At 41.4% G+C, this 16,311-nt stretch overlaps 1 protein-coding gene across 1 annotated transcript in view; it reads left to right on the top strand.

Annotated features, from left to right (window-relative positions):
- LOC121639282 (high affinity immunoglobulin gamma Fc receptor I-like) overlaps window positions 1–16,311 on the top strand; it is a 31,450-nt gene that overhangs the window by 11,886 nt on the left and 3,253 nt on the right. The gene's annotated exons all lie outside the window — the stretch shown is intronic.

Here is a 16,311-nt window from a genome sequence, read left to right as displayed (position 1 = left end):
TGCTGTATTTACCCCTGATGACAGAGAGAGAGAGAGAGAGAGAGAGAGAGAGAGAGAGAGAGAGAAAGAGGTCACAGTTGAAGGTTAAAAGTGAAGTGGGAAGCATTTTCAAATTATCTCGCTTAATTTCTCTTCTTCCCTTTTTCTCCTCATGATGTTTTAGACAAAAACTGAACGTTCACCATCTTCCTGTATGTTTCATTGTTTCTCTGAAACACATAAAAAATAAATCATTGTACTCTTTCACAGTTTTACACGTCACATATCTGTTCAAGTTCTTGCTATCACATCTCTTTACTTCTGAAGAGGAACCAAAAAGTTACTGGTCAGTTTGTTCTCAGGTCTCAGATCAGCTGCAGCTTTATGTCAGTTCTTTATTTGATTTCATCCAACAAATAATTTTGGTGGTTATTATAGAAACATGTTATTTAAACAATCACATTTCAAACAACAAAACTTAATATTTTTATAAGTTTTACACAATTTCCAACCTTTTATGTAACAGCTGTTATATAAGATATTAATTTACCTCTTAGCCACAATTTTATTTCACATATATGCAGACTATTGGCTACAACAATAAGGTGCTGTTTACACCACTTTTCAAAGAAAAATGCAATACTTTTTCTTCTGCGTATTTGAAAAAAAAACAAAAAAAAAAACATTTACACAGCAGCAGAATGAAAAGCATCTCTGTGCAGGGCCGGACTGATGATATTGTGACCATCTGTGAGAGACACAGCTAGTCATTAAAGATTGTGATCAGGACTGTTTTTATAGGACACTGTTATCTTTAGTGCTTCTGGGATTGAATACAGTTGTAGAAACACATCAAAGGACTTTATTGCCTTCTTCTATGGTCAGTCAACATGGACCTTACTCCAGGGGTCTAGCACCAGAGGCCAAGAGGGACCATTGTTCCCAGGAGGATGGGCTATATAAGGATGTGTCCTGAGACTGGACTTCAGTTCTAACATTGTTGGCTGGCCTGTGTTAACTTGTCTTCTGGTTGTGTTTGAACTCTTGTGATCACAGTAAACAGCTGTGTCTTCTCATTGATCTGAGCGTCCTAAAACTGAGACACAAAGTCAGGCCAGGAGTCGTCACTCAGGCCATCCCAACTCATACTGCATGTATGTGCTCACACTCACACAAGTTTACGCACACACTAATATGAACTTGTAATCACCAAAGCTCATTATTGTATTGTGTCATATAGCTGTGAAGGGAAAGCAGGAGAGTCCATTCAGGTAAGAATGTCAAGGTCTGGCAGGGACTGAATGTGGAGCTGGTGAATATAAAGCCGGGGCAGGTGACTGAACACAGGTGTGAATGATGTGGAGTGGTTACTGTGGAGATTGGCTGGGCAGAGGATGACAGGGACTGGTGCGGGTGTGACACACCTGATGTGATTTATGTAACATTAGAAAATGAAAAACAGCCATGTCCATTGTAACGAAGGACCTCTCCGAGACAGAGAAGATTCAGTCACACCTTTATTAACAGACTTGGAAATCTACTTGAGGCTTATGAAGGGAACACAGGTGGAATCCCTCACAGATGTTCAGATAATTTCCAAGTGAGTCGGAGCAAAGGGAAAGGTCCAGCTTAGCTGATACGAGGTCCTACAAAGAGTAAGAGTGGAGCTGGTGTATAAGAAGTCGGGTGGATTATTGATAGCAGGTGTGAAGAATCAGTACTCCGGAGATTGACTGCGGTGATGTGTGGTAGGAGTGGGTGTGCCCATGGCAGGGCCTGGCACGGGTGTAACATCCATCTTACTCCTTGTCTGCAACATAATACATAGTAGCAAATTAGAAACAAAATTATTAAACGATTTTTAATAATTTGACCATGGATTGAAGCAAAACAAATTGACCCTTATTGTGTTAGATATATATATATATATATAGTGAAAGAAATGTAGCTGCATATGGTAATCACTCACATGTACTCATATAAAAATCACAAACCACATGTATATTCAGTTTTCTTTATTCATTTATTATTGTTAATCCATTCACTATTATGTTTTCATATTGTGTGTTTTCATTTTACAGAATACTGAAGTTACAGTTTTCATTGTGTATGTGTGTGTGAGGTCAGACTGACCACTTTCTTCCCAGAGCTCTGATATGGAAGAGTTGAGACTGGTTTTCACACCTGCTAGATAGCAATAGTTGTTTGGGATATCAGCTTGTTGTGGTATGTGGTCTTTTTCTGAAAACTGGAAGAAAGTGGCGCCACTCAGTCTTCTATTCCTCATTTATTATTTTGCTGTTTGACCTTCAGCTGGGAACCAGCTGAATAAAACTGTTTCTCTCTGATGAATCATCAGAGTCTCTCCTGACTACATGCGAGTCGAGACGATCACTCTCATTACTTGCAAGTAATTCTTTATCCAATACTTCTTCTGTAAATAAACCTTATTGACTTTTACTTATTCCAGACTCTTGGTAATTTTCTACAACAAGTCCTACCTCCACCCTGAACTCTTCTGTCATACCCACAGCACATGTCACCACTGTCTTACAGCTCTCATACATGTCCTGTACCACTCTAACATACTTCTCTGCCACTCCAGACTTTCTCATACAGTACCACAGTTCTTCTCTCGGCAGCCTGTCATATGCTTTCTCTAAATCCATAAAGACACAATGCAGCTCCCTCTGACCTTCTCTGTACTTCTCTATCAACAATCTCAGAGCAAATATTGCATCTGTGGTACTCTTTCTTGGCATGAAACCACACTGCTGCTCGCAAATGTTCACTTCAGTCCTCTGACCTGCAGACATGTTCTTGTCCCTGGGATATCAAGCGTTGGTGTTGGGTTGGTGTGGCCGGCAGTGGTTTTGCCCGGGGCGGTTGGGCCCCGTTGGGTTCCTGGGCGGGGCTCTGCTGGGGGGAATGGGTGGCCCTTGGGCCTGTGGGGTGCCTGCCCTCTGTGCGGCCTGCGCCACAGCGCCCAGCGCCCGCTGGGCCTGCTGACCGTCGCCCTGTGCTGCCCGGTGCCCCTGCCCCATCGCGCCGGTGGGCTCCGGTCTGGGGGCCCCTCTGCTCTGGTCTGAGTGGGCCACTGCTCTGTCTGTTTTGACTGTCCTGGACTTGGTGCTCTGTGGACACTGCTGGTCCTTTGGGGCCTCGGGCTCCTCCCGTCCCCCGCTGATGCTTCGGGGTGCGGAGTGATCCCAGCCCCCTTGCAAGCATACATTTCTTCTTTGTTGCATGGTCACACACGCGCATTCACACATGCATGCTCACAAACGTGCTTGCCTCTCCATCTGCTTCTGACTAGATGTTGCTGATGTTTGTATGTTGGTACGTTTCTCTGCAGGTACGTTTGATGACTACTGTACTTTTTCATATCATTATCCTATTTTCTTTATATATCATGTAGTACTGTGGTAGTTTATATTGTTTTTGGTGGTGTGTTTTAGGCAGCCTAGACAATTGTTATTTACACATTTTAATCCTGTCCTTTTCTCCATATTTTTCCCCTCTTCCTCTATCTCCCTGTCAGGTTCGGCACTGACATATAAAGACTAAAGAAAATAAGATTACAATAAAAATTAAAGCCGCAAGCGGCATCCATCGGGTCCGAGCGGCCTGGTCCCCGCCACCCAATGTCGCCATGACAACAGGTGGTATAACACGTTAAGGACCCAACGTTTATGAATACTGTTAAGTTTGGTGCAGTTCCCATGTGCTCCTATGGAGATATGAGCAAACCGTGTTTCATGGCGAGATGGTCATTTTCCATCGGTTGCCACGGTTACACGCTTTCTCCTATTAGAAAGATTTGAGGAGCGTTTGGTCCCCAACTTGTCAGGAAGCTTCCCACCAAGTTTGGAGTCTGTCGCACGAATCCCCCAAGACTAGTTTGTTCAAATGACAGTGAAATCCAAGATGGCGGCCACCCCGTTGCCATGGCAACAGTTGTTGGATTGACTTCTTTGCTGGACTTGGGGTGTCACAAGTATGAATCCTGTCAAGTTTGGTGCAGATCCCATGTATTCCTATGGAGATATGAGCAAACCGTGTTTCATGGCGAGAAGGCGTTTTTGCGTCGGTTGCCACGGCAACATGCTTTCTGCTATTAGAAAGATTTGAGGAGCGTTTGGTCCCCAACTTGTCAGGAAGCTTCCCATAAAGTTTGGAGTCAATCGCATGAATCCCCTCAGACTAGTTCGTTCAAATACGATGTGTGTAAAGTGCAAAAAATGGCAAAAAAATGGCCGCACACGCCAAGATGGCGGGCGCCCCGTTGCCATGGCGACAGGTGTTACATTGAGTTTTTTGGTCAACACGGGGTGGTACACGTGTGTGCCGAGTTTCGTCTTCCTACGCTGAAGTAGACTTCCGGGGCCCCATTCATGTGGTGATTTTTGGTGACTGTAGGTGGCGCTGTTGAGCCAATTTTGCATTGAATAGTATGCGGACCTTATGATATCTGAGTTACGCGGGACTTGAGGTGTGTGCCAAGTTTCACAACTTTTCATGGGTGTTAAGGGGGTCAAATTTGGCGTCGAAATGCTTAGAAGGAGAAGACTAAACATTTCAGGAACAATAGGGCCTTGCCATACTTTGTATGGCTCGGACCCTAATAATACAAATATCAAGGGCAGCCATGTATATAACATGTCTCCATCGGTAGAGCAAATCTGTCAAGCAAAATATGGCACAAAGACCACTGTTTTGTATGTTAGGATGCTGGACAGGACAGGGTAAAAAAAAAAAAAAAAAAGAAAGAAAATTGGCACCATCACACTTCTTCTCCATTCCTCAGGCATCTTCTCACTCTCTAAGATCTTGTTAAACAGCCTAGTCAGGAACTCTACAGCTCTGCAGGACCAACAGTCTTTCCATTCTTCATCCTCTTCAATGTCCTCCTAACTTCATCCTTACTAATCTTTGCTACTTCCTGGTCCACAACAGTCACCTCTTCTGCTCTTTGTTCTCTCTCATTTTCCTCACTCATCAACTCTTCAAAGTGCTCTTTCCATCTTCCTATCACACTTCCAGTATCTGTCAGTACATTTCCAACTCTATCCTTTATCACCCTAACTTGCTGCACATCCTTTCCATCTCTATCTCTCTGCCTTGCCAACCTGCCACTTCTCTCCCTCCTTACTGTCCAACCTAGCATACAAGTCATCGTAAGCTCTTTTTTTGGCCCTTGCCACCTCTACCTTCACCTTACGCTGTATTTCCTTGTATTCTAGTCGACTCTCTTCAGTCCTCTTAGTGTCCCACTTCTTTACTAAACTCTTCTCCTGTATACACTCCTGCATGTCCTCATTCCACCACCAAGTCTCCTTTTTTACGTTCCTTCCAGAAGACACACCCAATACTTTCCTACCTGCCTCCCTGATCACATTAGCTGTTCTCTAAAAGCCACACAACACTCTTCCTTTTACAGCTTCCACCACTTTTTACTCTGTTCTGTCTTTGTCTTCTTCATCTTCCTCACCACCAGAGTCATCCTACACACCACTATTCTATGTTGTCTGGCTACACTCTCACCTACCACTACTTTGCAGTCACTGATCACCTTTAGGTTACGTTGTCTATACAAGATGTAGTCTTCCTTTTCTTTTTTTTTTTTTTGATAGTTTTTGGTTTTTGTGATATCTCCAATCAGCATCATAAAATTAAGACAGTGTTAATGTCTTATTGAAAATAAGTACAGTATACTAAGTGTTCACAACTTTTAGACTGAACAGTGTATAGCTGATTACAGTGCCAACATAAGAACCTTCTGTGGATGGTGTTTTGGCGTGCTGGTTTTGGGGTTGCCAGGTGTGCCTGAGAGGAAATGGATCTGAACGAGCTAATATAAATATAACATTGATTTTTTTTTTTTATGTTTCTTAACTAAAGCAGTGTTTCTCCTGCAATGTTTGCTTTACATGTTTTCAGTACAAATACAGTAGAATGAGTTTCATATCATCAATAATTTCAAGCTAAGTTGTGCTGCTAGCTGGCTTCAAGTTAGCCACATGTCAGCCACATAAACTTCATTTATGCACACAATTTCCCTCTAGTCCTTTGAAACTGTGTTTTTCTGTCCAGTTTTATGTTTCTCTGTAAACACCATGTATTGTTTATTATTTATAGCTATTGATAAATGCAGTATGCAACATATAGACAGTGGTGGAAATAGGTAATTGACCCCTGTTTTGTTTTGTTTTTCTTTTTGTTAATTTACAAAAGAAATGTAACAGTCTACAGTTTTAATAGTGTTTGTATTGTAATAGTGAAAGTAATGACTGTTTATCACTTGGTGAGGTTCTACTGGATTACACTATTTATATTTAATGAGCATGACTTGACAGGTCTGTTAAAGCCAGGGGTGGCTCTAGACCGGCAGGTACTCTAGGCAAAACAGAAGTTTTGGCCCCCACCCCATGTGGCAAAATCCTTACCAAAACTGAAGCTACATAACTCAGCTTCACACATTTTATAACTAATGTACAAATTCTTGTCTCTTAATTAACAATCAAAACAAAGTCACACTGAAACACTCTAAACTAAACAAACTGCTTCAAAAATAGGAAAGAATTGAATAGAAAAGAATAGAATAGAATAGAATAGAACAGAATAGCCTTTATTGTCATTATACATGGTACAATGAAATTTAAAGAGCAGCTCCATGTATGTGCACTCACAATACTATAATTAAAGGACTCAGTAATAAAAAAAATTATAATAAAAAGAAAAAACAGATAATACAGTAATACACAATAAAAATGACTGAGGTAGCTAAAAGGCGGTGCAATGGTCAGTGCAAATAACTTATGTAATACTGGCAGTACACTTTGATTTAGTGCAAGTTTGCGTTCAATGCGGTGACAGCCTTGAGAAAGAAACTGTCCCTGAGTTTGTTCTGTTCTTGATGGATCTAAAACACCTGCCAGAAGGTAACAGGTTGAAGAAATGAAAGCCAGGATGGGTGGTGTCCTTTATGATGCTTCTGGCTCTGCTGAGACAGCGGGAATCATATATGATAGTCAGGGAGGGCAGAGGGCAGCCAATGAGCTTTTGTGCAGTATTTGTTATCCTCTGCAGTCTCTTCCTGTCGGCCTCCGTGCAGCTGCCATGCCACACTGTTTCATATGTAAGTTGTAACACAACGTGGTTTAGTTATTAGGACAATTCCCTCCTGCCCTTACAGCCACCCAAGCCCACCACAAATCATACACTGTTAGTGAGTTCATTGTATTCTGATATATTTTTAACATTGATGAACTAATAATATCTCTGACTGCTAAAGAACATATGCAGAGGAATAAAATCAATGATGCAAGAAAAAGTCAAACATTAACATAAACATTGTACTTCTGTTTTCTCCATCATGTGCTCTTTGACACACAATCTGATGAGAAGGATAAGCGTCTCATGCTTGCCCTGGAACCTCTACTTATCTTCAAATGATCTATTGCCACAATTTGTGTGTTGGCACATGTTTGTTCATGGCAGTTAATGCAATTTGCAGGTGCATCTCCCCTTAACACAGTTAGATCTTTTACAGGAGCAGTGGACCAGTTCTGTTATTGCTTCTGGAGCTGGGGGAAGTGTCATCCAGTCCACTTCTAAGAAATCTCCTACCATCTTCCAGCCATGATTTTCGGGGCTGGAATGTAAGGTTTACACTCGAGGCTCCTTCTGTGGACTGCAGCCTGATAGTCAGCACGCTGGATGTGCTTGTTCAAGGAGTCTTTGTTTGGGGGTAGGTCTCTCTCAGAACACCTTCCTGAGCTTAACTCTCAACATGTTAACACTCCTGATCATACAGATCACATGTGAAAGCTTCCACTGCCTTGCAGAACTCTGGTGATGGGGAGAAACTTGTCCCTAGTGCTATAAACATGGTGATGTATTGTCTCTGGGAAATTAGCTTTTTCCCGACCCCATGCATAGCACTCCCAGTGTCTCATCCAGAGAATGCATGCAGACCAACAAGAGCATCACATTTGTCTTCCCCAGGATGAGCATGAAGTCTGTTAATATCAATAATATGTGGATTTCTGCTCTTGACTGTGTGAAAGTACAGGCAACCATCAATTTTGCTGCAGAACCTAAGAGCCAGCACAAAGACATCAGTATCTGGGCTCTTGATTACCAGATCACTGCTATGTTTTGCTGCATAAGCTGCATCCAAAATAATTTTGGTGTCTGCTTCCTCCTGGGTTGTCTACAAGTCCTGAACCTGCAGTATTTCAAGGTCTGTGTTGCTCCCATTCATCTTTATATCATGACATTTGTCCCTGTGCCCAATAAGGACTGTTATGTTTCTAATTATGTGCTTTGCAGGTGGCTCCAGTGATTGAAGAAATACTCCAACATTTTTTTCTTTATTTTGCCCACATGCCAGGAATTTTCTGTAGACAGGGTTTCGTTGGCTGAGTTGACCAGTGTCCTCAAGACATGATCAGCATATAGGCCAAATGTTGGCTGTAGCTTTAGCTGTTGCACCAGAGCCATAGCATCCCATATCTAAACAGAGCCATCTGGAATGTCCCTGACAGTGGGTGGTGTTCTCCTCCAGCGTGTGCATCAGCTTTGCTTTTTTAGTCTTTACCAGAGAGCCATCAAAGTTGGCAAGTGATTGCGGCAAAGGACCCAGACTGTAGGTGAGCATTTCATTTATTGATTTGTCGGACATTTCCCACAATAATTAATCTGGCAAACAGGTTTCGATGGGATTTGAGGGTGATCGCTTTTCCTTTGATTTCTGTGCTTGTACTGTGACCAGAATCTCTGAATGTTTTCAATTTGATTTTCTTTAGGGGGTCATGGAATGATGTCTCTGCCATAACAATCCTTGTCTCACAGAACGCTGTGAAAGCTTCCACACCTTTTTGTTTTACACCCATTAAATCCCTGGCAACACTGTTTAGTGCTTCTTGACCAGAGGAGATTTGATAGAGAGACTCCATCCAGCATTGTGTCAGGGTCCATCTGTGAACTGCTCCTTTGTTTAAAGAGAATCCACTAATGCCTCCTGTTGTCTTAGAAACACAATTAGCTGTTTGTTCAATGACTTGGTCACATGCAGTGCCAGCAAAATCATGCCGTTGATGTCTTGTGCGACAAAGTCACCTGAAAGTAGTTGCTGATGTGCTATGAGATGTGTGTCTTCCAGATTGGTCATCTCGACCCAGTGTGCTGTTAGATACCTGGCATAATTCACCTTGTCACATGCAAAAAACCAGGGCAGCAAACAATGCACTGTTGACATATGAAGAGCCCAGTTCCCCTCTCTGGCTGTCCTGATGAATAGGAGCAAATTTTCCACCACTTCAATATAAGTGCTCCAAAATATAAATGTCTATTTGGTTGAATTTTGTTTGTTTGGTTTTTTGTTTTTAATTTTTTTTTATTTGTTTATTTTGTATGTTTGTTTTCTTTTTTTTGTTTGTTTTTGCTTGTCAAGTTCTTCATATACTTTCAGCAACTGCAGAAATGCATCAGATGTAAGCATGGCATTGAATTCCTCACTAGGAAACTTCTTTGGTAAATCTCTTGCAATTTGCAGAGCTGCAGCTTGGTGTTCATGCGTGAGGTGTCCAGGTATGCCTGCTAGCACAGTCTCTGGAGGGCTTCCATAAGGAGTTTGTGTTAGGGATTATATTTGTTAGCTGATTCTGGATCGTTCGTCACTTCCTTGTGACTCGCTTTTGGTCAGCAAGAATAGACCGACTGCAGTAGTACAATTCAATTTCATTTACTGCAGAGGGTTCAATGGGAGGAGGTACAATGGTACAATGGATTCTTCAGGTGCCTGTGTATCTTTATGTGTGTAGGTATGTGTGTAGGTGTGGTTATCTGTAACAGAAAGAACAAGTATGTACCTTAATAACAGGTAATGCTATGTCAATGCAAAAGAATTTGCCTGCAGTACTACTGAAATCCCCTAGAGGGAGCGCTAACACCACAAATGAAATTCAGTGGAAAGCCACCACAGGTTAAATACACCAGAACAGGAGAAGTTAACAGTGAAATTACCATTACGGGTGTAGGGCAATAATTGACATCACATTAAATAACTATTTATAGATGCACATATAATGCAGCCGTGGGTTGTAGCAGACACAAGTGGCCACATAGATTTTCGTCACACCGGGTAACAACTAAGGAATAAACACACGTTTTCTCCTGCAAACCCTGTACTCACATAGGTAGGAACACACACAGAACTCATACACACAGGATTAATACAGCATGGGACATGGATGGCAATCTTTGCCCTGTAGATGCTGCGCTTGTACTGTCGAGACACTGTCGAGACCAGAAAAACAAAACTTAAGCCACTATAATCCAGCAGAACTACAATAGGACAGGGGCATTCTGGGTAACGTAGTAGACTTTTGACAGTTTGTGTGCTCAAATGATCCTGTTGTAGTGATGGCCTGTGATGACTCCATCAAAAGACCCAGCAGCTACAATTTCAGATTCAATCATGATATCCTGAAAGCCAGCATCAGCAAAAATCTTCCCAATGCAGGAAAGGTATGCCATGGCTGTGTGAAACTCTCCCATCCTTAGGACAAGTCTTTCCCTGTATCAAACTGTGCATAGCAAAGCAAACTACAGGTGGTGTTTGCGGTGTAAAACTGAAATGCTGCGCACTTCTTCTTTCAGATTTATCAAAGAGTGCCCACGCACGTCCTACACCTGCTTCTGTTAATAAATAAGAATCAACTCTAAAGCAGGCGCATGTGAGGCAACGCCTTCCCACGCCCACATGGTGGCTATAAATGGTCAGGTGGACGCATATGATACATATTCATCACATCGTTTGCATGATTGCTCAGGGAGGAAAAAAGAGTTAAGAAGTGTAACTTTCAGGGTGTGAGACTGTGTAGAATAGAATAGAATAGAAAATGTTTAAATGATGGGCACAGCGTGGGCATTATTTGTGTCAAAAAGGCAGAATAGTGGCAGCAGGTGGCAGATCCTGTCATCGCAGTGTCAGCAGAGAAGACATGCCATAGAAGTCAGAACACACAGCTGAATATCTCCATCACTAAATCATCCGTCTCCCATACGGGAGGCCAAAGTTCAATTCCCAGAGTGGTGAACCACTTTGGAGAAAAGCATCTGCTAAATGACAGTACTGATGCCAGTAATTTAGTCATTTGTTTTAATTTATAAAATAAATATGGACAAATACATCTGAGATTGATAGCAGTTTATTTAGTGTTAAATAAACACATTATACCAGTTTTAAAATAGTTGTATTGGCTTCCTGTACGTTTCAGCATTGATTTTAAGGTTCTTTTAGTAGTTTATAACTGTCTTAATCATCTTGGACCCTCTTATTTATCAGACTTTCTTTTAAGTCATGAACCCTCGCGGACCCTGAGGTCCTCTGGTACTGGCCTTTTGGTTTTTCCAAGGGTGAGGACCAAGACATACGGCGAGGCCTCTTTCCATTGTAACGGCCCTCGTCTGTGGAACAGTCTGCCAGAGAGCCTGCACAGACTGTTGATGTTTTTAAAAGAGGCTTAAGACCTACCTTTTTAGCTTTTAACTAAATTTTATGTGATTTTAATTTATTTTACATAATTTTATTTCACGTTATCTTATTTTCATTTTATTCAACTGTACTGCTTCTTATTTATTTATTTATTTATTTATTCATTTATTCATTCTTATCTGATTTTACTGTTTCTTAAGTTTGTTTCATTTTAATTTTAACTCCAGTGTTTTCCTCGTGTTTCCTCCACGCCGCCGGTTTTTCCTGCTCGGTCTGGGGGCCTCTAGCTCTGCTGACTGACTTTCACACTGACATGCTGGCAGCATACTGTCACCTTATTTAGCTGAACGTATTTTATAACATGTGAGTTTTGTTTCACAATGACAGAACATATTTTAGTGGCTGAGGTTCTCATTAACATCGTCTCCCTTTTCGTGAAAACCTTTTGTGAAACATTTTCCCGTCAAGTTTGGTTATATAAATCATAAAAGTTGACTATATCTGGTGTACGCCTGTTTTTGTACCTACGCAAGCCTGATAAATGAGGCCCCTGGTCTGGCAGTGGATCTCTTGGTCTTTGGCATATATGGCGTGATCCATGACTTTCACTATATGTCAGCAACAGCAATGGAGTGACTCAGGATGGTATGGACAGTGTTGAGATCTGTTGGGCTGGCATCAATGACTTTAAGTAGCCTACATTTGTAGAGGGTAGGATTGTGTCCTGCTTTAACATAATGTAAAACTTGTCCACCCAGGAGGGATTTCCCCAGAGGCTCTGACATTTTCATGAGGAAGAATGCTGCATCAGCTTTTCTTGCAGTTGTTTGAGCATGTCTGTATTTGTTCTGCTGGAGATCTACCTTAAATGCAGAATTCTGTGGACCATACCGCTTTCCTCGTATGTATGTCACTAGATTAAAGGGAGGAGGATTAATGGATCACAGTCTCGTTCTCTGTCCTGATGTCCCAGATAAAGTTGCTGAATCACTAGCAATGGCCTGCTGAATAATTATACCACTGGTGTTGTGTGTTATCCCTTTACCTGAGAGTGTCTTCTCCAAAGTCATTATTGTCCCAGACAAGTGTGGCAGGAAGTTCAGCATATATGTTTTCTGGGATGTATGTTTCTTCTCTTTCAGTTTGTAGGTGACCAAGAGCTGTGTCATGCTCAAGGACATGGGAATTGGATGAGCAGTGGCCAAGACCATTTAGCAGGCCTATAAGTTGAGCTGTGCCAGTCATATGCCGAACTGTTATTGCTAGATAGCACTGTTTTGGCATGAGCCACCTTCCTTTGGTGCTCAAGGTAATAATGTCTTGACAGGTAGAAACCTGTCTTCTAATGTGACCTCAACACGGTGATTGTCTGACACTTCCAGTGAGATTCCACATTTCCATACAACAAAGTTGACATGTTTGTCTGGTACCATATTTAGGGCCCTCTCAAGTGTCAGGTCTTATGCTGTCAGAGGCCAAGGGAGCTTTGGTGAAGTTTTTGCTGTGATGTGAATGATTTCTTTGAGTGTGAGAGCTGCATGATACAGTATAACAGGCAAAAACTATCTTTTATGATGCCGTTGTCTTGTGCGTGACTTGACCTTGACACTGCTGCAACGCGACTCTGCACTTTTTTTGCATATGCCTATGGCAGGCAGAAGAATAAGTAGTTCCTACCTATCTTGAAAGTTTAGTTCTATAAATGTTGGAGGAATAGATATTTCACTATTGGTCTGCACATCACTACTATGTATTCTTCTCAGAAGAGCATATCGTAGGCCCGTTCCCACTTATTTATTTGTTTCACCGGGACACCAGCCCAGTAGTGATGTGGCCCACTGGGAATCCTCTCGAACTTCAGGATTAGCCGGTATTGCTCTTGATGTTTATTTCAGCGTGAGAAAGCAGAGATTTAGCGTGAGAGAGTGTGAAGCCCCTCAAATGCATGAGTCTCATGGCCAATGTGTGAGAGTTGGCAGCCCTGTATGATAGGCTGATAAGAAAATATTAAATGAGATGAATTATTTCAGAAATACATTAAATAGCTAAATTTAATATCTGCTGTTTCAAGCACTAAACAGAATCAGTTAAAAAAGTTGTTTTATTGTCATGTTTTCAACCCTTCAACATAACTTAGCAAACAGCGGTAAAACGGTTAGCAGTAAACATGTTTACTGCTAACTGTTAGGATGCTCACCACTAATTTGCTCATTTGGATCATGCATGTAGCTGTGCTAGGGTGACATGACAGGTAAAAAATGCATTGGGCCGGAATTTCAAAATCATCCGGGATTTGCATTGCGTTATCTACTCTCAGACAAGGAGCAACAGGAGGAAGGGGGAGTAAAGGAAGCTGCAGCACTGAGAGGACAGTTACCTGGTAATGATGTCACATCACCTATAACTCGGAAATACGAGGCAACTCAAACACATCATAACTTTGTACTGCGAAGAAAATGTGTGTGGATCTCAATTCTCATATAGTCTGGAATGGGTTTTACACCCATGGAGGGTGAGAGGTTTCAGCTCACTCACTTTCTCTGCAGTTCAACACACGACACACAAACTGAAGACCAGGTTCATGCTTTGGACCATCTTGATGGCCTGGGGAAGAAGTTGTAGATCTGTGTGTCCAGTATCTAGTAATGCTAGAAAATGCAGGAAAATAAATACAAATTCACAGACAGAATCCCGAAAAAATGTCCATGTACGTCTTGGTGGTGATTCATGGGAAGCTCAGTGCATGATGAGCAAAGCTGGAAACTCACATCTGTTCTGCATGAAGACAAAGATATATATTCATTTTTTGTGTTTGTTTTTCTTTTTATATATTTATTTTGTAATTGCTTTAAAGACGTAATCCCCCCCCACCACCACCACACACACACACACACACATACGCATACACACTCTCTCTCTCTCTCACACACACACACACACACACACACACACACACACACACACACACACACACACACACACACACACACACACTCTCTCTCTCTCTCACACACGCACACACACACACTTAATTTCCTCTTCTTTTAAAAACTCAAAACTGGTTACCCTTAGCTTTGCTAACACAGACCAAAAAAGGTAAAAACCAAACTTGTGGTTTTCTCACATTTAGTCTGAAATCTAGTTCTCGTGTTACTTGCTGGTGACAGTTGCTGATGGAGGCGTTCTGCTTTCTGGTTGTTTGTTTTCTTCCCCATTTTGTGAACGTTGTGAACCTTGAGGGACATTTTCTAGATCTGGCATCCATCCATCCATCCATCCATCCATCCATCCATCCATCCATCCATCCATCCATCCCATCCATCCATCCATCCATCCATCCATCCATCCATCCATCCATCCATCCATCCATCCATCCATCCATCTCAGAAGGCTGGAGTGTTTATCAGCAGCCACTGGGTGAGAAGTGGGGTACACCCTGGACAGGTCAACACAAATCTCAATGATTACATCAGTGGTATAAAGTTTGGTACTTTTGTTATAATGTAGATCACCTCATGAAGGATTAATATAGTTCATTTTATGACAGCTGTTTTAAACATGTTTGTACAGTAGAATTCAGCAGTTCATGCCTCTACTGGATTATCTGCAGCATGTTTTCACACTGAGCTCATGTTTCCTTTCTGTGCTGCAGGATTAAAATGGGGAAGTGGAAGTTTTAAACCAAACGTGCTGCTTTCCGCACATCATACTGTATTTACTCCTGACTGACAAGAAAACATGAAGGAAGTTATAAACAGTTATAAACTGAGTTCAAGGCATAAAGCAAAGTAGAAAATATCTTCATATTTGCACAGCTCATCTCTTTGATGACTTGTCCTCACATAATGTTTCAGAAAAAAACTAAATATTGGCCATCCTGTTGTACATTCACTAACTGTGAAAACACATAATGCACATTGCATTATACTTCAGTCACTTTATGAGCTCTTCAGAATCATTGCACTAAAACAAAGAAAAAACTGAAGCACATCTTTCACAGTTTGACACATTTTATCTGCTATAAACACACTAGCTCTGAGCTGAATGTGATGCATGAGGTCATTCTTGTTCTCACACCTCCTTGTATGTGGTGAAGAACTGGAAAGTTGTCCTGTCAGTTTGTTCTCAGGGCCTAGAAGCCTAATAATGTTTGACACAACAAAATCTTTTATTATTTATTTCAGTGTTTTATCTAGTTTCTCCTGAGAATATGACATTTCTAAGGTTATTAACAACATGGCTGAAAAACAAAAGCACCTCTAATAAGAACTGTTCATCTTTACAATTTCACAAAACATTTTCTGCTTTAATCTGCAGCAATCTGATGTTTCCCAGCAGGAGTTTGTATCATGAAGAGATGATCAATGTTCTTCACTTCACCTGTCAGAGTTTTTAACATTGTGGCTGTAAATGCTGTCTTTTCACTTGGTTCTGTTTGTGAAACAAAATGTTTAGCTTCAGCTCAGTGACACATTCAGTCAACGGTTTGGGGTCTAAACCACAATCCCACCACAATGTGAGAACATCTGCAGACTGTAGCATCAATACAATGAAACACTGAACTAAACATGACAAATATAGAGATAAAGAGATTTTAAATCTATTCCAGGCAGGTTGGACACTATACACATCCATATGAGAGTTTTTATCTATATATAGATCTGATCTATAGATGCACTAGAGGAATGATGTGTGGGTGTTGCAGAGGGAAATAACAAATAGAGCTCTGAGATGGAGAAAACCACAGTGGGTAGCAGACAAAAGCACAAGGTATTTATAACAACTGTGGTTAGACTGAACTACTTTAACTGTTTTCTGTGGGGATGAAT

This window comes from Melanotaenia boesemani, chromosome 5 (assembly GCF_017639745.1).
Source record: "Melanotaenia boesemani isolate fMelBoe1 chromosome 5, fMelBoe1.pri, whole genome shotgun sequence".
NCBI lineage: Eukaryota > Metazoa > Chordata > Actinopteri > Atheriniformes > Melanotaeniidae > Melanotaenia > Melanotaenia boesemani.
This window is presented reverse-complemented; position numbering and strand designations above follow the sequence as displayed.